General features: G+C 44.5%; 1 long non-coding RNA gene across 1 annotated transcript; it reads left to right on the forward strand.

Annotated features, from left to right (window-relative positions):
• Positions 1–736: 736 nt before the first annotated feature.
• Positions 737–1,669, forward strand: LOC128949029 (uncharacterized). The gene is made up of 3 exons (XR_008484179.1): positions 737–832; positions 1,353–1,447; positions 1,584–1,669. It is a non-coding gene; the product is annotated as an uncharacterized LOC128949029 (long non-coding RNA).
• Positions 1,670–24,929: the final 23,260 nt, after the last annotated feature.

Raw genomic sequence — 24,929 nt, forward strand, 5'->3', positions numbered from 1 at the left:
TTTAGCTAAATGCTCTCTCTCTGTATGTATAGCCTGCTATGTTCCTGTTTCATTCTCACATGCTCTTTTCTGTTTGTATTTTCATTATAAAATCAAACATTGCCTCAGCAATTACTCTTGGGAAACAAATGGTACAGCTGTACAATTCCAGGCAACCTTAAACTGGAAGTTGTATTGAGCTTGGAGTTTATTTAAGCTAGGATGTTAACTATGGATGTTACTGTATCTCCAAAGTAAAAGAAGAAGCAGAAAAAGTGGAAAAGTTTGAGAAAGAATGCAGACTGGAAGTCAGTCAAAAGGAAAAGCAGGTTTGCTCATTTTACCATCTAAGATGTAGAGCTTTATTTGGAACTAATGGGGCAATGCAAGAGCCAAGAAGTGTTTCTGGGTATTAGTAAAAAAGACAAAATAACATCTGAAGCTGCATTTAAGTCAAATTCTTCTAAGTTTAGTGGTGTTTCAGTCCCTTTAGTCTACTGGAATTTATGGTTTGATTTTGAATTGGAGAACTTTTTTGTTTAGAGTAATGTGACTTGATCAATATTTGGCTAAGATTATATCTAGACAAATATTATCTATCTATCTGTCTATCTATCTATCTATCTATCTATCTATCTATCTTGAATGACAGCAAAATGTCTGCTTATCATACCTGGGTACAAATGAAAATTAATATCTTTCCCTTCTCCAGACTTCATGATGATATTTCTTGCATTTTTCTAGATTTCAGCTCTTACCATACAGAGAGATGAAAAAGATGATGTCATAAAAGACATCAAGGCTCAGCTGCAGACGTCACAAAATAAGATTGCTGACTTAATGGAAGCAAAATGTAAGAGTTCTGCCTGCTGTGTTTAAATGTAATTGTTTCTAGAATTGAAATGTAATTGTTTATGAATCTTTATTTATTATATGTAATTGTTTATAGAAGCATAGGAAACAGGGCCATGATAGTCTTATTCTGTTGCTGGTTGGCAGCAGAATTTTGGGGCCTTGAAGGCCTTATTTTTGTTTGGAACAGGAGCTGCTCATGTGGGAGCAGGACTGGCAGGGCAGTTTTTAGGGGGAGTCAAGCATTGAGAGCTCTTGAAAATTGCAAGGGGAAAATATGTTGCTTCAGTTTTGCAAATGTACCGTCAGGCACATGTCACTGAGGAAACTTACTTTTCAGAACTTGATTTTCAATATTTTTAAGCCATCTATATTTTAATTTCATCTATTATTTTATAGTATATGATGTCAGTACCATTAGTCTTTGTTACATTCTTTAAATGTATGTAATTTTCCATTTTTAGCAGCATTTTTTAGTAAATAATCCTATTTTTAAAATATAAACATCTTTTTTTGCTTAGTACATAATGAAGAAATGTTAAAGGAATCCCAGGGCAGTAAAGAACATTTGAGGGCAGAGCTGGAAGAGGCTAAAATTTCATTGCAAAAGGCAGAGGTATCCCTTGCTTATAGTTTTACAGTAGAAATTGACTAGATGAGTATTTGCATAAGTAATTATGGATACTTTAGACATGAAACAGCTGTAGCTCTTTGTTGCAAAACATGTTTAGAAATGATATCATGTCTTGAAGGTTACTCAGAAGAACTTGGAAACTGAATTCCAGACTACAGTGAAAACATTAATTCAGGTCACTGGAGAAAAGGAAGAGCAGGAGGAAGAATGTAAAAAAATGAAGGCTTTGCTTGCAGCCCTGACGGAGGAGTTTGAGACTTCTGTTGCCAATTTGAAAAGCTTGCTGCAAGAAGAACAAAAGAGGTAAATTAATGAGTTTAAATTCCAAGAGTGATCTTACAGGTTGCAGTCTATGACGAAATCAATAACAATTGGAAATGAAGCTGAAATTTTTTTCACACAGTGGTCTAAATGCAGAGAATTTAATGTATTTTTTTTGTTTGTGATAGTTGATACTGTATAAAAAGTAATCTTTTGCCCCCTCCAACTTTCATAATTCTGTCTTTAAGAAATACAGATTTCTGTAGGTATATATTTGTTTACTTTTATGTCTACTGTTCTGAGGTTTTAAAAGTGAAATTTGATGTGTGTTGCAGGCAGATCTATCACCTGCCTGTTGAAAGATAAATGTTCTTAAAGTGCTTGTGCTAAGACTTTGTCTTATTGTCCTGTAAGTTTCAAATGCAGTGCTTTGTACCCTACATTTGGGATTTTTCATTTACCATTTCCTTAGATTAAAGAAATCCGAAGATGATTCAAAGCTGCTTATCTTGGAGCTCCAGAATAAATCTGCTGAACTGGGTAAGGCTTGTAGAAAGGCAGAAAATGAGCAGGGCAGTAATAAAAATGTTTTCTGCTCTTTTCTGGAAATGGACTGTCTCTAGTAGCTGGAGAAATGATTTTACAGTGCCTGTACCTGTCAGGAATGCCTGGATTTATTTTTACTCAGCTGATCCCTTTTCTTTGGGGGTCATTGGTGCTGGCAGCAGCCAAAGGGCAGTGCTGTGCACAGCTCCAATAGTCAGACCATTCATGCATGAATTCCTCTGGAGGTAATTTTGGTTTGCAGCTCAGAGCAGCAGCACTGCAGGTGCCAGGAGTGACTTGTGCAGCAGAGACAAAACCTCCCATGGAGGTTTCTGTGTCACTCCCCATGCTGGAAGTGCAATGATGCTGGCAGGGGTTGTTTTTAAATATCATCAATTTGATATCCTGTGGTTTCTAGGGATGTGCTCCTTAGTCCCCAGAGTAAGAGCTCTGCCTTGCTGTTGAGAACTTGCAAAAAATCCCAGAATTGTGGATGTGCACATAGAAACCATTTGGAAGTTAGTAACAACTGGTTTCCTTTCCCAGCATATCTATGTGATACCTTCAGCAGTTCAGATTTTTTTTTCTGGAACAATGCAGGTGCATCAATACTTGGAGAATACTCTAGTCTTACAGTCCATGGTTTACTTGAAGCTATATTTGTGGAAAACATAATAGGCTCTAAATTTTATTTAAGATAAATATTTAGTTTCTCTTCAGATATAGATTTGCTAATGTCTGAATCATTTTCTCAAGTCTACATTTAGATTAAGTCATAAATTAGCTTTTCAGTTTCTTAACTTAATCCAACAAGTTTTGAGAACTGGGTATTGCAAAAGGGGAAATGTTTTATACTGCCTGCTAAATATGAAAAATCATTTATGTTCCACTCATTTTACATTTCATGTGCTGTAGAAGAGATGACAAAAGTAAAATGTGACAAAGAAGTGCAACTTGAAGAGCTGTCAGAAACTCTGGTAAATGTTCATTTTATTAATCCCATGGCATTTGCTCTTCATATGAAATTCCTCTTGCTTTGTAAGTATCTTAAATGTCATAAGTAAACTCCATCCAGTCTACCTTAACATTTCTACTAAACTTTCTCACACACAATTTCAGTGTTTTCTTTGAAGAATTCTTTATTGCCTCTGTTTTCCTTGTCTCCTGTGCTTTTGGTTTTTCTTGTCTCCCATGTTTTTGGTTTTCCTTCTCAAGGTTTTTGGTTATTTCCTTCTTTGTTCATGCCCATTCAAATGCCACTCCCTCTGGATATAAAGTTTTCCCATTTTTCCTTCCTTCCAGGAAGGTAATTAGCTCTGGCCTCTGTGAACCCTGCTGTGCTGTGACACAGGCCCATTTTCTGTCACAGAAGTCTAAGCGATATGAAATACACTCTTAACAGAGGTTTATTTTCATTATGATTTTATATTTACAAGCCTAACAAGAATCCATATCAGCTGAAGTTAAGATAGTCTGAAATCAGGTGTGCATTTTGCTGTGTCTGCTTGTTGTTACAATCTGTGCATTGAGTGTTCTGAACTGAGTTTCACTCATTTTCTAAAATGGGCAAATTGGAGCACTTTTACTGAAGAAGAATCTTGAGGCTACTGTACAAAATTTGCAGAGAGAGAAAAATGTGGAGAGAGAAATGAAAATGCTCTCCAAATGAGAGAGGTCTGAAGAAAGGCAACAGTTACATGTTTTTAGAAATAGTGAAGTTGCACATCATGACTTGGATACAAGTTTATACATAAGAAACAGCACCCAGAGCAGGGTCCCACCCGAATTTTGCAGCCCAGGTAATGAAACTCACAGCAGAGGACAGACATGAACAGCACTGGTGTCACAGTTCACTATCTCACACCACTTCCAGATCCCAGCAGAGACTGGAAAGATCCAATCTGGATAATCCATGGCATGGATGTTGTTGGGTTCTTCTGAAAGCCTTGTGCTCTGAGTTCATGTCTGATGACCTCCAGCAGTTGGAGTTTGCACATGGGAACTCAAAACTCTTCCTTTTCATTTTGCAGAAAGAATTCCACGGTTTGAAAGCACAGCTGACAAGAACAGCTAAGAAGGAACAAGATTATTTAAAGCAGCTTGTGACTCTGAAAACAGATCTTGAACAAGAGGTGTATGACCGTTTTGAAAATGGGATATTTCATTAGTTTTGGTGTAATATAGAAGTTGCTTTAATCCACAGTGAAATGAACTATGATTGTTTTCTAATGGAAATTTTGAACCACATATATGCCATTAATTATATACTTACATTTCTAAATTCCACTTATCTATTTATGTGTATTCTATGGCATATGTAGTTGTTCTTTCACTTATTTAACAAGAAGAGAAAGTTTCTGAATTCATTGTTAATCTTGCTTTAAAATACATAATCTTCACTAACCATTATATATATATAAAAGTTGGCTCTGATTTTCTTTCCTTCTTCTGGCACCTTCGTACATCTCTCTGACTCTGCTGCAAAGCTTATATTTGTAGATAAAGGCCTGGACTTCTTTCAGCATGGAATAACACTTGATAATGGGTATTTTTAATTTAAAAGGAGATTTCAAAATGCATCTTCTTATTCCTCTTGGCCATTTGTTTTAAATTAGGTTAAAGAATGAACAGCTAACAGTGTATCTCAGTAAGCTTTCACTAGAGAAAGAACAAACAGCACAAGAGAAAAATGCTGTGGCTGCAGAACTCCAGAAGCTGCAAGAACAACAAGAGGCAAGTTGTAAACTTCCAGCTTTCTTGAAAGGACAATACTCAATTTGGCAAATGACTCAGTTTTACAAATTAGATGATGAGCTGCAACATGACTTGGATCTGTAGAGTACCTGAGCAAATTTTTTTGTGTTTGAATTGGAAAGGAAGTGTATTTACACTTGTGAACAAGGCAGGTCTGTGTGCTTTGGATGGCTTTGAATTTTTTAAGAAGTCACTTTGAATTTTATTTCTTTGCTGACACAAGGGTCTTTATTTAGGATAGTAAGAAAAAAGAAGACAATACAAAGCAGTTAGTTGAAAATCTAGAAGAGGCAAATAGCCAGCTAAGGCAAGTAAAACCAAATATTAATAACTGATATTGTTAAAGGAAGTAGACTCAAATAGTTAGTTGTGTTCAAATGTTGCTTTCTGGGATTTTTTGATTAATGTTTTTTTAGATTACACAGCTAAACAGAAACTATTCAGAATTGCTGTTGGCCAAGTAGAAATTTTCTCAGATAGAAATACCAATTGCTGCAGGAACAATGTTTGCCATCATTTTGTATTCCATAGTAGGAGCTGTCTTGTTTTGCATTAGACATCTCAGGTGTGAAGGAAATTCAAATGGAAGCTGAAGGTTATGGATGAAATGTGACAAGGCAAAACTGGATCAGAGTTACTCTCTGTATCCCCAGTTCAACAGACAGGCAGCTCCCATGTTTCACAGCTGCATTGCAATAGTCCAGGTCAGGATGTATTTTCCTTGGGTTCCTGGAACATCTTTTCCTACTTACAAGAAGTATGGACAGTTCACATATTGACTTACTGGGCCTGTTGCTGCATTTTAAGAACATTTTCATTGAGCAGCTTATGTGAAGTTCCCATCAACATTAGCAGCTCTTTTCAGAAAATAAAATATGGGTTTGTTAGAAGTACTGAAAATAAGTTAAAGGCAATAAGGAAATATTTACTAATGCTTGTTAATTTGGCACTTAGAAATGAACTGGAGTCTTTGAAGGAGAAAATGGCAAAGACAGGTGAAGAGATGAAAAGTACACTGGATGAAAGAGAAGAAAATGTATGTCCTGTGTCATGAAAAAATCTTACAGAACCTGCAGGACAGCATTCAATGTAAAATCTTTGTTGGGATTTTTTGTGCAAAGCTCTGCCTGGGGGATGTGATCTCTGTCAGAGGTTTCTTCTTTCCCAGCTGCTGCCAGCTGTGCCCTTGCATGTCCCCATGTGAGCCCTGGTATTTCAAAAGACAAGCACAGTCACTGGGATGTTCACTCTGTGCTGGAAGTTTAATATTAAAGATTTATTTGTTTTCAGGCAAACAGAGAACCTGCTTTTCTGTTTTTTCATATACCCACTCAGTGATGGATGGGCTCTGGATTAGCTTTTTATATGTAGTGTGAGTTTGAGCTGAAATAGATTCAAACACTTTTACTTTTCTTTCTATTGGTTCAAAGCAACCTGGGGTTTTTAGCAAATTTCAAAATTTCATTGTAAAAGTCAATGATTTACAATTTATTTTCAGGTTAAGAGAACTGAAAATGAAATTTCAAGAAAGGAAAAGCCATTGAAGATTCTAGAAAATAATTGGGAAAATTCATTTTTTCATGGATGTAGGGAACTTCATACAAGTGCACTTTTTAAATTGTGAAGATCTTGGGGTTTTTTTCTTCTTCTTTCTTAACTCCATAACCACTAAGGAACTGGTTCACTGCTATTAATCAACATCTTGTGGTACTTTATGGCTAAAACTCCGATTATTCTGACATGGCAGCTGGTGTTTCAGTCCATTGGAACAAACCAGACTGGTGCAAGGGCAGGTTTGAGAACATCTACAGGAATTGCTCACATAGGGAGTCATTTGTAGAACTTACTTACTCATGTCTGAAATATCTCTTTCAGATGAATAATTTAAAGAAACAGATGGAAAATAAAACCAAATGCATTGAAGAGTTGCAGCAGGAGGTGTGTAGAGATTTTAAATGTCACAAATACATAAACACATTATACTTTGGGTTGCCTTTTCAGCAGGTTTTTGTCTGCTGTGATGTCTTTAGATACACCTATGTAACTTAAACATTTTCCTTTCTTATCCTAACCCTGAGCAAATTAGAGAGTCATCTTAGGGATCACTTGATTTGTTAAATGAGCCTTAATTTGAAAAGAGCAATTACAAAAATAATATCTTTAATAAACTTCTACTCTTTTTCATTTAGTGCATAGTGTTATTTATGTACGTGTATGAATATCTCAGTTACCACTTGTAGAAAAGAATTCTGCACTGGCACAAACTGTAGTAACTTCACTGTAAAAATAAATAACTTGTATTTTTGGTCATGACATCTTGACACCTTCTGTCAGCAGCATCTTAGTTTTAATTTCCATTCTGCACCTCATTTGTTATTCCTTGCTGCTGCTCAGGAGGAGCCTTTCTTAAGGTCGTGAAGAAACAGTAATTATCACAGAAATTAGCTGAACATTCATTTGTTTGAAGAATTGTTCTGGAGCCTGAGCTGCACAACAAAGAGTTATTTGCCTGATGAAAGCTGGAATATCTTGATGCAGTTAAACCATGACATAATTCTATTAACTTATTGAGGTACAGTGCTTGTTTTGTTTTATTTCAACAGAATAAGGTGCTGAAAAAGAAAATTACTGCAGAAAGCAAGAAAAGCAATACTTATGAAGGGAAGGTAGGTTTAAATAACATCGTGTAGAAGATGAGGTGAGTGTTTTTAACTTCCAGTGTAGGTAATGATAATACTTGTTATACGTTCTGAGCTGGTTTATGGATCTAGGATCCAGACTTTGCAGGAATGAGCTCATAGTTTTTAGAAGATGCTTCCATTTTTAATCATTGGGCACTGACTATTGGACATTTAAGAGATGGATTCACATTGCAATTAATGATGTTTCCAATCTGTTCCCTTTTTTTTTCTTTTGTTGATAGTGGACTGAACAGGGTTCAGCAACCTCATTGTAACAGAAAAGTATTTAAAAGAAATATATATATAAATATATTACTCTTTTTAGGCTGTTCTTTAAATGTGTTCTTCAGTGGCAATCCCTCTGATGGGAATATTGTGTCCAGGTTTGGGTAATGCACTTGAAGAAAAGTGGACTTTTTTGAGGATATTCATATGAAAAACTTAAAAGGAAAAACTGTAGTCAAAATGCACAGCTGGGAGAAAATGTACCATAAAACCTGTGAAAATCTGATACAGATTTACAAGAGAGGGAATAAAATCTCCATCTCTATTTGTTTTTTTTCCAAGGCATTCACAGCATTTAGGGTGACTGCTTAGGGCAGTCTTCCCCATTGTGCTGTTGCCATTTTTCCTTTGAGTATTTTCTAACTCACTTCAGGCCAAAGTTCAACTCTTTATTAAAAAAAACCCTGAACTTTTAAATAGGAACCACTTGAATCATATACCTGAAAAGTAACAGTGTTTGTGCTCAAAAATAAGAGGTAAGAAAAAATAATCAACATAGTAATTCCTAAACAAATAACAGCAGCAATTCTGCTTTCTCCAAAGGTGAATAAATTGCAGTTAGAGATGGAAAATATGAACAAGCAACATAAGGAAGAAGTTGACATCTATCAAAAAGACATAGAAACAAGAAAAGTAAATGAAAATAAACTTCGTGAAGAGGTGAGAGGTGTTAATTTTTGTTGGAGAGTTTTTCAAGAATGACTTAAAGAAAAGGCCATGAGACATACAATTGAGAGAAAAGTATAGGGGAAAAGTAAAAGCAGTTTCTAACAGTTCTCAGCCTTCTGATTTGTATAAACAATTAGACTCTCTCAGGCATCATTCTATAAACAATGGAGTTCTCAGATTGTCTTCCCATAATAAGCAGAACACCGTCTCTGGGAAGGCCTGCCATCCTGAGAACAGATGTAGAAGTTTTGGGAACACTGGTTTCTGTTTTAGTTTCTGGTTTCTGTTTTGGTTTCTGTTTTTTAACAAACAATTGTAGGTATTCTAAAACAAAGGGAGTGGTTAGAAGTTTCTTTGTTAGCCTATCACGAATCTGGGTTACAGAATATTCATGGCGTTCGTTAGCACTGTTATTTAAGGTGATTGATTGATCAATAAAGTTGGAGTTCGATGCATTACCAGGATGGTCGTTCTCCCCTTCACTTCAATATATGGTGACCCCGACGTGATAGCGAACACCACGGGGAAGCGAACGCCACGCGAAATGAAGACAGGTTCGGGTTCCGTAAGATCGAAACTGCAGCCGGAACGGCGAAGAAGCGCGGAAGACAAAGCGGAGGGTAACCCGCCGGCCCGCGCCGCGCTGCGAGTGACTATACAGATAGGCTCGTCCGATACATGCGGCCGCGACCTTGATTTGATGAGCTGCAACGTGCGCACATAGGTATGGAAAGGCAAGCCGCATATGAATTTTTTATTACCCTTTTGCAAAAACGGCAAATTAAGGGACTAGATTTACAGAAAGATTTACCGGGTCTTTTAGTTTATGGCCTAGAAAGGGGGATCTTTATAAATCCTCACACAGTTCACGAATTGTTGGAGTGGCGTAGATTTGGAGATTTATTGTGGCAGGCTACGTTAGATGATGATAAAACTGCTAAGAAGTGGGGTAAATTATGGCGGGTCGTTAACACTGAGCTTTTGCAAATTCAAGCTGAAAAAAGGGCTGCTTATCAAGCCACTGCTGCCCACGATCGTAACAAACACTACGATCAAGATAGGGAATTTGATAAGAACGCGGGAATTCCTCTTGGCCCCACGACGCGGACAGTTTTATTACCTGCTTCACCGCCTCCCTCGGAAAGCCAGGCTATGAGTCACACTATGAGCCAGGCGCAGACCGCCTCGCTGCCCGCCGCGCAGCCCCCCTTAACAGGCCAGGCTACAAGCCCGGCTACGAGCCAGCCTACAAACCAGGCTACGCAGACTGCTTTAGTACCCGCTTCGCAGCCCCCCCTAACGAGCCAAGCTCCGCGGGGTGCCTTGTTGTCTGCTTTGCCGCAGGCTACACAGAGCACCTCTGACTCTCCCGTACCTGCTGCGTCTCAGCAGCTGGGGCCAGATACGTGTACTCCGTTCCCGATAAGCAATCAGCCGGTCCCTGGGTCGGAAATCGGCTTGGCGGCGGCGATTGCGAGGGAAAGACGGGACGCGTGGGCTGCCCTGGCCAAAGATGCAATTGACAGGGGAGATCAAGAGCTGATAAGTTCGGCTCGAGAACTGGCTTGTTCGGTTGTCTTTAACCCCCAGCCTGGAGGAGGTTTTCAAGCCACAATTAACGCTCTTGACTGGAAGCTGTTATCTCAGTTGCGAGCTACTGTTAGTCAGTTTGGCTTTAAAAGTGAACCAGCTAAGCAAATGCTCGATTATATTTTTGACACCAGTATCCTTCTTGTTAATGATTGTCGTGGGATAGTTAAATTAATTTTTACTCAACATCAACAATTGCTGTTTAACGCCCACTGGCAAGCTTTAGCTAATGAGTGTGTGGCAGTTCAAAGACAGCCGGGGGATCCCTTGCATGGTATCACTATTAATGAGCTTATGGGGCTGGGACCTTTTCTTCGTACTGATGCACAAGCTTTAATAGGTCAAGAAAAGTGCCGGAAGGCAATGCGGTTAGTCAGACTCGCGATAGATATGGTAAAGGAACCAGGAGGGATACCAGTGTATATGGGAATTAAGCAAGGCAAAGATGAGACATTTGATGCCTTTGTTGGTAAAGCTGCTGCTGCAATTGAAAGAGCTGGTGTGCCAGAATATTTGCGCAGGGTCCTACTCAGGCAGTGTGTCCTTCAAAATTGTAATTCTGCTACTCGAAACATACTTAACACTCTAGGTGCAAATTGGACTGTAGAGGAAGCATTAGAGAGGATAGCTCTTATTCTTACCAGGCAGCAGGCTTTTGTGGTAGATGCACTTAAACAGATAGGAATAGGTTTTCAAGAACAGGCAAGGTCCTCTCAAAGTCAGGTGTTAGCCGCTTTTGCACCTCTTCAAGTGTCAGCTGCGTTTGCAGCATCAAATAAAGAGGGCCGCACGAAATGCTGTCCATGCGAAGGCAAGGGCCGCTTGCGCCGGGAATGCCAAGCACCAACAGAAGCCATCGCTGCATCATCGGTGCTCTTTCCTGCCCCTAACCCGACACCACAGGGAGCCACCGCGGGCGAAGCTGAACCGCCGCGAAGGGAGTGACCCGCAGCGCAAAGCAGAGATGAATTAGTAGAAGGACTTGACAGGACTTTGGACTTATAGTTACGGTAAAGGGATTTTCCATATGGTTTACGGATTAACGGAAATGTGTGAATCCGGTGATTTATGGTAGAATTGCAGTGCTGTGCTACTCCGAACTCGGCACGGGCGCGCCGGAGGCAGCGGCGGGAAAATCAAAAGCCGCCGCCGCAGGAGCCGCCGTGCGGAAGCGGCCGCGCCGCCCCGAGAACGGAGCCGCCGCCGCAGAAACCAAGCCGCGCCGCGCCGGAAGTGATCAAAGAGCATCGCGGGGGGAGCGACCGGAGCCGCATCGCCCTCATGTGTGAACTGGGGGCCAGATGTCCACGGGCGGCCAGTTGCTGCTTGGGAACAGTGACTGGACATCAGAGAGCAGGTGATGGAGGAGCAATCATGCTGTGCATTGATAGTTTTCGTCCTGCTGTTTAGATCGACCAACATCTTTTCTGGGCTCTGATGAGCGTCCAGCGCCATCCATTTTCAGGGCTAGTTGATTCGGCAAGTGAGTTGTCACACACTCCTTAGCGGATTCCGACTTCAGAGTGCTTTTTCAAGCGGGAGCGCTTCTCCCTCCGCCCCGTAGCCGGCAGGAGCTACAGTTTGAGATCTAACAGCCGTAATAACCGTGACTCTTGTCAACAAAAGAAAAGATTCCTATTGCAATTAAAAGACTAGTGAAACTAAACAAGCGACACCAAGGACTGTTGCTGTCAGGCTGTTTTTCACCTAAGTTAGTAAGGATCTTTTGTTCTCCCCAGCACAGACTGTAAAGCAGATCAGCGTAAATGAATGCAGGAGTCAAAATTTCGGCCGATTTGGCTCGGCATTGGTCATGCTGTCTTGGAAACACCTGTATTGCCAGAGACTTTGAACATCAGAAGCCCGGATGGCTGGGCCGGTGGAACATTAGACTTTAAAGTTGTGTTTTGAAAAATTTAAAAATGTTAAGATGTGTTGGAATGATTGTATGAGTGAGATGTAATGAGTGTGTTTTTTGTATTCTTTAAGCTTTGTTTAGATGTGATAGATGTAAAAGCAAACACTGAATTCAAAAGAATTTTTTCACAGGTGCACCTTAAATGAATTGTGTTTAAGTGTATTTAAGTATAAAAATGCTATAGCAAACACGTGAAGAAAGTTATTTTAGCTTAATATTTTAGAATCAGGCCTGTAAGTAAGTTATAGTAAATGCTATATATTATTCCTATAGTAAGTTTTATCTGTTATTAAGTAGTTTAAGTTAAGTTATCAATTAAGTGCCATTAAATGTTAAGGTTAAATTTGTTAAGCTTGTTTTCGGTTGGGTTCGAGGTTTTCTAAGTTTAAATTATATATAGGTTTGAGTTGTGTGGGATTTGAAGAAAATTTAATTTTTGTTAAGTATTATTAAGTAAGTTAAGTTAGATTCTGTTAAGTTTGAATTAGATTTAAGTGATTTTACATGATTTGCAAATAAGTCTGTTAAGTTAAATATTTTAAGTGCCTTAAATACATACTACTTTCCACCACTCCAAATTAACAAAGGACTGAGAATCTCCCAGTTGATGCCATTTGAGCCAAATGACTAAAGGATTACAAACTGAAAACTGACTTTGAACATTTCTGGGAAGCTCATGAAAAAAGGTGGATGTGATAACTTCAAGGACAGAAAGAATCATTTTCAGGCTTGTTTACGTCTCTCCAGGTTGCATGAATGAAAACAGTTAACAGCATTCTTTTCTTAGTCCAATTACCACCTGTTGTGCAATGCCTGATAAGGCCTTAACACGCCGTTGCCGGACGACCAGAGAACTGATTGACATTATTGAATCATTATCATCTTTACATATACGAGGACTGGCAAAAGAGGACTGTCTTGAATGTCACAGCCCAAATTGTGCTGCTTGGGTTGCACTGTGTTGTGGGGGTTGTGATCAGTTGTTACTTTTTCATTTATGGTGCCACACCTGTAATTATAGGCACATCTGGGAACATAATTGGGAGCAGGCACTACGGAATTAGACAAGGCTAAACACTGCTTCAGCTTCAGACCTTTATAAATCTCATGAGCAAAAATCTTAGCTTATTATCAGTGGGAGGTACAGTGTATTTTGAAAAGGGGTTAAAGCTCAAAGTGCTTCATATATAGCCTCAATAAAGTGTAGAAAACTGGTGCCTTTAACACAACATTCTCTTGTAGGCCCTATAAGAAGAGATCCCAATCAAGCATTAGATAATTGCAGTTCAGCTTTGATTACTCTAATTTCCAAAGGATGAGTCAGCATAAACAGACATGGGCTACTCTGGATTCATCTCTAAACCTGGAAATAGTGTCCAAACAGCTTTATAACCAGTGTAAAGGCTCTACTATTATGACACCTAAGATATTTTTAATTTGTGGAGATAGAGCCTGGAATGGAATACCAGCCCAAGCGCAGGGTAAATCTTGTTATTTAAGCAAGTTATCATTATTCCACCTCTGAGCACTGGTTCTGATCCTTCTCCATAGGATCACATTTCTGACACTAAGTGTCCTGTTTAACCTCAGGCCTTTGGTGCAGCTGAGCCCTGGCAGAGCGGGGTCTGCACTTCTCTCGACATCTGGTAATGCCTCCTCCACAAGAGTTTCTATGAGGAAAAACTTCACCATTATCTTACCTTGTTGCATTCAAAAAATAGTAAGATAATAGAAAAAACCTGCAAACTAACCTCCTTTCTTAAAAAGAAAAAACGGGGGAAATGTCGGAGAATGACTTAAAGAAAAGGCCATGAGACATAAAATTGAGAGAAAAGTATAAGGGAAAAGTAAGGCCGTTTCTAACAGTTCTCAGCCTTCTGACTTGTATAAACAATTAGACTCTCTCAGGCATCATTCTATAAACAATAAAGTTCTCAGCTTGTCTTCCCATGGCAAGCAGAACACCGTCCTTGGGAAGGCCTGTTATCCTGAGAACAGATGTAGAGGTTTTGGGAACACTGGTTTCTGTTTTAGTTTCTGGTTTCTGTTTTGGTTTCTGTCTTTAATAAACAATTGTAGGTATTCTAAAACAAAGGGAGTGGTTAGAAGTTTCTCTGTTAGCCTATCATGACATTGGATTACAGAATATTCATGGTGTTCGTTAGCACTGTTATTTAAGGTGATTGATTGATCAATAAAGTTGGACTTCGATGCATTACCAGGATGGTCATTCGCCCCTTCACTTCAATATTCTAATAAGCTGTGTTCACACCCTTGCCTTACAGAAGAGAAAGTTTAGTGGGAACACAACTTACGTTTCACTTTTTACTCGCTTTATCTGTTTACTTTAAGGACACCCAAGCCTCCAGATAACAAATTATCAAAGTCAGAGGATGCTGCCATTGGTTGCTGCTGCAGCAGGAATCTGGATGCTCCTCACTGAGCTGCATGCTTTCAGCTTAGTGCTTCCACAGACAAGCCACAATTTCTTGTCCGTGACCATGCCTGTCAGGCATTTGAAGGCATGTGTTTTTTCAACCTGCTGTCACATAGGGAGTCAGTATACCAGGGCAACCACCTGCTAAACGATCAAGGAAACAAGATCCAGATGGAAGGCAACAATGACTAGTTCACTGGACTTTCCAAACACAGGGGTTTGCGAGGCTGGCTTTCATCTTTAGTTAAGACATTTTTGAGGGCTTTCTTTTTGGATTCATTGTGTTGGTTATTTTATCCTTTTTTGCTAAATATCTCCAAAAGTCTATGGCAGAAGCCTTCTTTATAGATAACAAAAAGGGGGAGATGTGAGTTCCCAGGGGCCTACCACTGGAACTGTAATACCTCAGGGCAAAGTGACCAAGGTAAAAAAAGTCACTGCTCTGAATGCAATGGTGTCGCCCATGGGCATTTGAAGGCTCATGGTGATGCAGCACATTTTGATGGCATCACCCAGTTCAACTGCTGCATTTTTGTTATATGTACTCGCTCGGAATGTTCCAACTCTCTAGTATCAGTTTGGTCCTGGCTTACTGCAATGATCCTGCGCTGTTCACCCCCATATTGTGTGCCCAGCCCCATTTTGTCTCCATTCCTGGACCTTCTTCAGCCCAATCCACACTATTTGGATTTCCACACAATGATCCCTCTCTTGCCTCATCCATCAGCCATCCAAGCAAGCCGGCTCCCAGCTCTGCAAGTGCAGGTCCCTCACAGAGGTTGCTGTGGGCAGGCTGCAACACAGGAACTGAGTGCACCAGGGAACGGCCCTCTAATAAAAGGCATGAATTCCACAGCCCATGCAACAAAAAGCCTTGCATGTCTTTTCTTTTTCCTTATTCTCTCAGTTCTCAAGCCACACTCCGCATTTTTCCTGACTCGGAAATTGGCTTCTCTCTCTCCTGTCTGCAGGTCCAGCCACAGGTATGACCCTGCAGGAACAGCCTGACCCAAAGGGAAGTGGAGGAGCACAATTTGTCAGGAACTTTAGAGACAGGATAAGGAAAAATGGGATCAAACTGCAAGAGGTGGAAGATATTTGATGATGGGAAGAAGTTCTTTACTCTCAGGGTGCTTGTCCCTGACACAGGGACCAGTGAAGAGAGGCTGTGGATGCCCCATCCCCAGCAACATCCAAGGCCAGGTGGGACAGGGGCCACATCCACCTGGTGTGCTGGGAGGTTGTTCAGCTTGGAACCAGATCATCTTTAGTGTCCCCTCCAAGCCAAACCATTCAAGGATTTGATCATTCTGCCATCCCCATCTCCCACTGCGCAGTGGCCCTGAAACTTCAGTGACATCACAGCACCCAGAGGGTTCCAGGTGGAACGTCCAGGACCTGGAAACGAGCACAGCAGACACTTCAGCGGCTGCCAAGGGTCAGTTGCTGCTCACACTGCGCTCTGACCCTCAGCACAGAGCTGCTGCTGTTGCCTGGGCTTTTCCTGCCGCCTGCTCTGGAGCGCCAATCCCAGCACAATGTGCTCTGCTGTGCCAATGGAGGTACAGTGCCATGCTAGGCAGGGGGCACCCAGCCTGGGCAGGCTGCAGCCATGTGGGAATGGATGGTGTGGGACAGGAAGCCCACTGGGAGATTGTGCTACCCCTTGCAGACTGACAGAGACACTGTGGAGGACATGGAAGTGGACCTGGGCATGGAGGAGGAAGAGATGATGGAGGTGGACTCCTCCTCTACTTCCATGTCCTCCCCTTTTGAGGACATGGAAGTAGATGAGGAGGACAACATCGAAGAGATGGAGGTGGATGAGGAGGACAACATTGAGGATATGGAAGTTGATGAGAAAGATGAGGAGGAGCCCATGGTCTTTGGATGAAGATGCAGCCCCACAGGTAAGACAGGCAGATGCTTCCCACGCCCTGCCCACACACACACTGGGTGCCCTGATGCCAGGCTGGGGCTGGGCTGGATGGCCCCGCTCAGGAACACAGTGCCCGCAGGGGGCCTGGATTGTGCTGCCACAAGCACCAGCCCCGGCCTGCCCTGCGCTTGCCTGGGGCCACGCCAGCCCTGCCAGCCCCGGCCCAGCCCCTGGGGCCCAGCTCCCAGTCCTTCTGGGCCCAGTGCTGCCAGCTGAGTCCAGCTCTGCTGCTTCCTTTCTTCCAGGACTCATGCACATGATGGCACAGATCTCATACCTTTGTAAATACTTTTGAAAGTTGTGAAGTTCCTGTAAATATGTTGACTACGTTAGAAGTTTCCGGTAAATACGTTTTGAAGATTGTTAGCCCACTGGATCCCATGTAAATATGTTCTGTACATTGTTGTTGTTGTTGTTATAACAATTGTATAATGACACATGTTCTGTAAATCCTAGATTTGCCTATCTTTGGCAAATAAATACTGTTTCTCTTTAAAACCTGACTTTTCTTGGCCATTCCTTTGGGCACAGGCAGCCTTTGCACAATTGTGAGTTCCACTTGTTCCACGTTCCCGGGGCTGGAGGTCCCTGGGGATGCTGGCACGGCCACCCTGGGGCTGGGGGTCCCTGTGCACAGGGGCTCCCACTGACACCACTCCTGGCACTGGGCACTGCTGCTCTTCCTGGCCTGCACCACAGCGCTGTCCCCAAGAGCTCAGCTCTCACCAGCTCTCACACAGGGGGCTCTCACAGCGCTGGCCTCTGCAGCCATGCCACCAAAGCAGGCAGCAAACCTTCAGCCACCCTTCCTGCTGCAGCCACAGGCACTCCTGGGCCCAGAGCCACCAGCAGGCCACAGCCATGCAAAATCCACCTGCACACTCTCAAGGCCACCACAGCCTTGGCAACTGGGCCACCTGCATCTGGGCTGCTGCAGGGACTGATCTTTAAGCATTGATGCCTCCATAGGCCCTGGGCTCTGCTTCCCAGCCTGCTCTGCACTGCCCTGTGCCTGCATTGTTCCAGAGACAAAAGCCAAGCCAGGGCATCCTCACCCTGCCCGCATTCCTGCTGCTGCCAGCAGCGACTTGCCCCTGAGCCCCGCTCCGGTGACAGCTGCAGGGACAGGGCAGCCTGTGCTGGGCAGGGGGCACGGGGCTTTGGGCCATGGGGCTGCTGCTGCTGCTGCTGCTTCTGGGGGTCATGGGCCCAACAGGGCCCCGTGCTCAGCCCCTTCCCGGGAAGCATTCCCCCAAAGCCGCACACTCCCTGAGCATCCCCATCGCAGCTGCCAGGGGGAAATACCACGGGATTCAGGAAAGAAATTCCCCATAGTGACTAAACCAAGGGGTCCAAGAGGAAAGTCAGCACCAGCTGATGCTTACAGCACCTTGACAATGGTGGATGCAGGGCAGGTGAGATCTCCAGGGCCTCTGGCAGTGCCTGCTCTGCACGTGAGGCTGTGGGGCTGCTCCCACTGGGACACAGCACCGGGCTCAGGCCAGCCCTCAGCCCCTCACAGCTGATCCCAAGGAGCAGGCTCAGAAAGCAGTTTCAGACCACTGCCTGCAGATATTTCAAAGGACTACATGTCATTCTAGGAAGTCACCTTGCACATTTAGTTTTGGTGTCATGGCATGAGAAGCCATGAAGGTGCCTCTGAATGTGCACTCAGGGCACTTCCACTGCCATCCCAAAGGGATCACAAAGGACAGGCCTCAACTTTCAGCACTGCTGAGCTCCTCACCCAGCAATGAAATCTCAGGAAGAGGCAGGAATTATGTGCTTGTCCTGGTTTAGGACAAATTAGGGGAAATCTCCAAAAGGGAGTCCACCCAAAAAAACAAACCTCCAACCACCCCTCCCCCCAATACCGGGTTCGGGAAGGAATTTCTTGGAGGAGCAAAGTGGAAAACAAAACCTCTTTATTGACAAATAACAAAAGAACACTCCCCAACACAAGAAAAGAAGAGAAACCAGTCAGTGTTGTGGAGGGCGCCGAGCTTCTCTCGCATACTCCAGGGATCCTGGACGTCCCAGGTCAGGTCCGGAGCCGGTCCAGTATCTTCAGGGGAGGGTAAGAAAGAGAGGACGAAAGAAAAGGGAAAAAAAACAGCACAGAAAGCAGAAAGCAGCAAAGGGAAAAAAGGCAGCTATCAGCTAGGGCTAAGGCAGTAGCAAGCAAGCAAAGCGGCAAGCCAAGCAAGCAGGCCAGCCAGCAAGCAAGCAGCAAGCAAAGCCAAACAGCCGAAAGTGAAAGTGCCCCAGTCCCCCTCACTCCTCCCTCCCCGCCCCACCGCGGCAAGACGGCCGGGGGGTGGGGGGGGGAGAGAGAGAGAGAGAGAGAAAAAACACAGCTGCCAGACTCAACACACAATACTGGGATAAAGGCTGTCACCCCATGACACTCCACCCCTTATCCCATATCGTGAACATACAATAAAAAACTTTCATTTCACTTACTCACACCTTTGACACGCATTCCTCTCATCTTACTTGCTCAGACCTTTGACACTTACAGTTTCCTTCTGTCTCACATTCAACAAACAATGACATTCATATATGAGTCTCATCCCACAATCAGGTCTCCCTGAGGTACACACCGTGTTGTTCCATCTTTCTGCATTATCCACCATGTATAACCTGGTCCTTGAGGAAAAACAATCCCACGGATGGGTTTGTCTGTACTCGAGGCATGGTTGATCCATACTGTCTTTCCCAACAAACCTCTGACATGGGCCACTGAGGCTTTATCCCCATCTACTATATTAAGGAGCTCAGACTGAGCAGGACCCGCTCGGTTGGTGGAACCTCGAGTGTTAACTAACCAGGTAGCCTTTGCCAAATGCTGCTCCCAGTTTTTTAAAGACCCCCCACCCAATGCTTTTAAGGTGGTTTTTAACAATCCATTATACCTTTCCACTTTCCCTGCAGCTGGTGCATGATAGGGGATATGGTATACCCACTCGATGCCATGTTCCAGTATGTCCGGTACAGCCGCACTCAGTGGTGGAGTTACTTCATTCAAGGCACGATAGTCCACAGTCAATCTCCGTTCTCCGTCAGATTTTCGCATGGGCCAGATAGGGCTGTTAAAGGGTGAGTGGGTTTTACTGACCACCCCTTGGCTCTCCAGCTCTCGGATCATCTTGTGGATGGGGATCACGGCATCTCGATTCGTCCGGTATTGCCTGCGGTGCACTGTTGAGGTGACAATTGGTACTCGTTGCTCCTCTACCTTCAAGAGTCCTACTGCAGATGGGTTCTCTGATAGTCCAGACAAGGTATTCAATTGTTTAATACCCTCTATCTCCACTGCAGCTATTCCAAAAGCCCACCTGAATCCCTTAGGATCTTTGTAATAGCCATTCCGGAGGAAGTCTATGCCCAAAATACACGGAGCCTCTGGACCAGTCACAATTGGAAGCTCACCTCAGCTTCCAATAAAGTCAACTGTTGTGATCCCCCCGTCACTCCAGCAATGGAAACAGGTTCTGTCCCCACGTGTTCCGATGGCATTAAGGTACACTGTGATCCAGTGTCAACCAATGCTTCATAGTCTTGTGGCTCTGATGTGCCAGGCCATCTGATCCACACCTTCCAAAAAATCCGGTTTTCCCGTGCCTCTTCCTGGCTAGAGGCAGGGCCCCTCTAAGCCAGATTGTCCTTCTTTCCTTGGGCGTATGCCTTAGAAGTTCCTTCAAGGGGATCAGACATGTCATCGTCATACTCAACATCTCAGCTACGAGCAACCGGAGCTGCTCTCTTTTTGGTGATACTTCCTCTTTTCTTCAAATCACGCACCCGTTGTGCCAAAGCAGCGGTGGGTTTTCCATCCCATCTCCTCATGTCTTCTCCAGACTCACGCAGAAAGACCCATAACTCAGCCCGTGGGGTGTACCTTCTCTCCCCATCAAAGGAGCGCCAGCATTGGATACCAGGGCCTCTAATTTGTACAGCCGAGATTTGAATAAGGTCCTCCTTAATCTCTTCCTGGAGTTTCTTATGATTCTCCTCTATTTTGTCCTCTAGTTTCTGCAGTCGGGTTTCCACTGCTGCAATTCTGGCATGAGTTGGTCCATGCACAGCATCTGCATACACTCGAAGCTTCTTCGCCATATCGAGCACAGTCTCATATGTATCATCCCGCTTCATTATTGCAAGGGCAGAAGCGTATTCAGGTGGCCCAAGTCGCACAAGTTTCCTCCACATTACGGGTGTGCATGGTACCAGGTCCGGATTCCTAGTTGTTATATCATCTGAGAAAATGAGCTCTGCCACCGCCATCTCTCTCAGGCATTGGATCCCCTGTTCTATGGTCTTCCACCGTGTCTGCTGTATATAGAGATCATCTGCACATAAGTATCTTTGTGCTACACTATCCAGGACCCGTTCCCAGAGGCTGTGAGGGCTAGCCCTGCTCATCATACCTTGATCGATGACAGGATCATGTGACAGGGATCCCAAATGCCTCGCTTCAATACCATCCAAAATCGTAACCTCCCCTGCAGCATCCCAAAGGCGGACTAACCAACTAATTATAGATTCGTCAGGTTGTCGTCTGTAATCCTTTCTTAGGCCTCTGAGGTCCTTCAGAGAAAAGGAGTCAATATTAGCTCCAGAATCTGTGCCCTTTGATGTGGCCTCTGATTTTGGTGAGGGTCCTTCTCCTGCATCATCATCATCATCTTCCACCTTTCGATCGGTCTTGCCTTTACACTTTCCACCTCTTGTATTAGCTGCGACAGCCATGGGTTGAGGCCTATTGTCTGATTCAGCTGCTAGCCTGGAGCCTGGGATGTTAGCTGCAGCCTGGGTCACTGGGATAGTAACTAACTTATCTCCCTGTTCCCTTTCTGCTATCTGCTGCTCCACAGTATCTAGCAGAGTACGGTAAACAAGCGCCAAGACCCAGCTCGCTGCAGTAATCCTTTCCTCCTTAGTATTACCATGGCACTTCTCCCTCAAATACTTTGCCACCTCGACTGGGTTCTGAATTTGATCAGATGGAAAGTCCCAGTCTATAGGATCAGAAAATTCCTTTAAAGTCTGGCCCATATCCTCCCATTTCCCACTCCAGTCAAGATTTTTCCTGCTTTGTTTTACTCCTGAATCAGGAGTCTCTCTAACCCCTCTAGAAATCTCGGCTTTCATTTTATATACACTCCAGACAGTATAGAAAAGGCTTAATAAATTAAATGCCAGAAAGATGGTTTCTTTTAAACTCAGGGGAAATTCAATATTTTCTAATAGAGATGTCAACAATTTGGAGGAGAAGAAGGAAGACAAAAGCTGAGAAGCCCCTTCCCCTTCTTCTCCCCAAACAAACTGAGTACACAGCCATGACAGCAATCCATACATTCCTGAAACAAAGTCTTTCATAAACCTCCGACAAATCAGCAAACATACGACCAGCCCAATGACTATTCTGGTTAGTGCCCCCCGCTTACAAAGGTTACTTATTAGGGACAACACCAGAGCTATTTCTGGGTAAGGAAATAACCCTAGGGACCACAAAGGTATTAAAGCTTCAAAAACCCCAAGGGACCAGAAATACCGGCAAGCTTTCACCCCAAATGACATTATGAATTACCAATATGCCCACAAAACAACCAAAACCAAAATATTATTGTTATAGGTTTTTTTCCACTGGCTTTGGCCTCTGTTTCCTGGCCAACGCACCAAAAAGATTGTCCTGGTTAGGACAAATTAGGGGAAATCTCCAAAAGGGAGCCCCCCCAAAAGACAAACCTCCGACCACCCCTCCCCCAATACCGGGTTCGGGAAGGAATTTCTCGGAGGAGCAAAGTGGAAAAGAAAACCTCTTTATTGACAAGTAACAAAAGAACACTCCCCAACACAAGAAAAGAAAAGAAACCAGGCAGTGTTGTGGAGGGCTCTGAGCTTCTCTCGCTGACTCCGGAGATCCCGCCGGACGTCCCAGGTCAGGTCCGGAGCCGGTCCAGTATCTTCAGGGGCGGGTAAGAAAGAGAGGACGAAAGAAAAGAAAAAAAAACAGCGCAGAAAGCAGCAAAGGGGAAAAAAAAAAGGCAGCTATCAGCTAGGGCTAAGGCAGAAGCAAGCAAGCAAGCAGGCAAGCAAGCAGGCCAGCAAGCCAAAAGCGAAAGTGCCCCAGCCCCACTCACTCCTCCCTCCCCGCCCCGCCAGGCAAGACTGCCGGGGGGGGGCGGGGACGGGACCAGGCAGTGCCACTTGTGCCCTGAGGTGCCCAGCTAGGATTGGATCTCTCCGAAAGCACCTGAGGGAGAGCAGAGCACCTTGCAAGCTGCAGGTCCCTGACAGCCCCGCAGGGCTCCTGTCCCATCAACATCTGCTCTGCTCCAGTCTGAAACAGGGCCCAGCATGGTGCTGGGATCATCAGAGAGCTGAGGTGTGTGCTGGAATTCAATGCCCTCCCCATCCTGCAGCAGCCCTGCATTTCCCTCCTGCAGCCTTGGTCTCCAGCACAGCCATGGAGGCTCTTTGGGCTCTGCACTGTTGCTGCAGCCCCCAAGGGCAGCTGAGCTCTGCCTTTGGCACAGTCAGGTCTGGTCAGCACAGGCCATGCTCAGCAATGTCTTGTGTGAGCCTGGCCTTGCTGTCAGCCCCAGCAGCGGCTGGGCCTGTGCTGGCCCAGCCATGGTGGCCCAGCCCCTGTGCAGGCCCAGCCCAGGCCAGGAGCATTGCGGCTGGGAACGGCCCCTGTGCCGTGGTGCCCACAGCAGCCTTGGGGCGCTGTGCCCCATGGCCTCCCTGCTGGGCAGCCTCTGCCAGCTCCTGCAGAGCCCCTGGCACCTGTGGGACTGCACAGACAGCCCTGCGCTGGGCTCTGCTGGCCTCTGGGCCAGCAGAGAGGCAGCCAGGGCTGGCCATGACTGGGAACAGGCCCTGACCCTGCAGGAGGATGGAGCTGGGCCACAGCCAAACTCAGCCTAGGCAGAAGCTGGGCTCAGCAGCCAGGGCTGCCAAGGCCTGGGCACAGAGGCTGGTGCTGACAAATGTTCTGGACCCCCTCCCTCCTCCATCCCTGCCATCAAGGGCACAGAGCAACCTCCTCTCTGGGCCACTTGCCTGTTTGCAATGCCTTGCACAGGCTCTGGCCCTACCTCACAAGGCCTGGCCTGAGTTCTGCCCCTGCACGCTCAGTCAGGCTGAGATGGACACTGATGTTTTCTAGGCCAGGCTCTCTGAGCCCATCCCAGCTCCCTGCAAGCTCTGCCAGCTGCCCTGAGCTCTGGGCAGCACCAAGGCCTCTCCCCAGCCCAGCCCAGCTGGCTCTGGCCCCACAGCTCTGCTCAAGCCAGGCTGCTCTGGGCACTGCCCCATGGCCTCAGCCCCTGGCAAGGGCACAGCAGCAGCCACAGGACTCGGGTCCAGCCATGAGGGAAGGTGCTTGGCCAAGGCCAAAGGAGGCTCCCTGGCTGCCCTGCTCCCCTCGGCCTGAGGTGCTGAGAGCTCTGCAGCCCCTGCTGCCATCCCATCTACCCAGGGCAGCACAAGAGCCCCGGCCTTGGGGACCTCAAGAGCTGCTCTTGCTCCAGGCCCAGGGCCCATGCCAAAGCTGGGGCAGCCACAAAGCTGTGCCCATTTCTGTTCATTGCTGCTCTGATGGAGATGGATCCTCAGCCACTTGGAAGGTGCTGATGAATTTTACTACTCCAGAGGCCTCTTCTTTCTTGAGCTACTCAGTTGAGGAATTCAGTGAAAAAGGCTATTAAACATTTGTTTAAAACATTTCAACAAGAAAACGCCGTGGGAAATATTGAAGTTTTCAATTGTTCTGTGGTTAATTAGTCAGATTTCAGAGGTGTATTTAAAGTGAATATGGTATATTGAAAACTAAACAGAGAGAACTGGTTTTGTCCAGTTTTCTTTTCTTGTTTATAGATTGGTATCTTGTTTATAGATTGGTATCCAGTTGATATGGGTCCCCAGCACCTCTTGACTTCAGGAATTAAGTAAGAAAAGCTCATAAACATTTGTTCAAAACACCCAAAACAAGAAAATCCCATGGGAATAATCTAAGTTTTCAGATCTTCTGTGGTTAATTAGACAGATTTCAGAAGGCTATTCAAAGTGAATATACCATATTGAAAACAATGCAGAGAGAACTCTTTTGTCCTGTTTTATTTTCTTCTTTATAGATTGATATCAGCAATCCCCAGTTGATATTGATCCCCAGCACCTCCTAATGCAGTTTGAGCAGATATGAAAATCAAGACCCTTCATGGCTGACAGTCAATCACACTTTGTTCCTACCCCAACACCACCATTTCTCTCATCCAACCCCTGGCAGTCAGAGCAGCTGAGGAATGGGGTCACATCCAGGGGTGTCCCCAGGGCTCAGGATTGGGGCCAGGTCAGCGAAATCTCTTTATTGCTGA

Source organism: Melozone crissalis, unplaced genomic scaffold (assembly GCF_028551555.1).
Source record: "Melozone crissalis strain CALT ecotype California unplaced genomic scaffold, PUWL_Pcris_2 ptg000192l_1, whole genome shotgun sequence".
Lineage (NCBI taxonomy): Eukaryota > Metazoa > Chordata > Aves > Passeriformes > Passerellidae > Melozone > Melozone crissalis.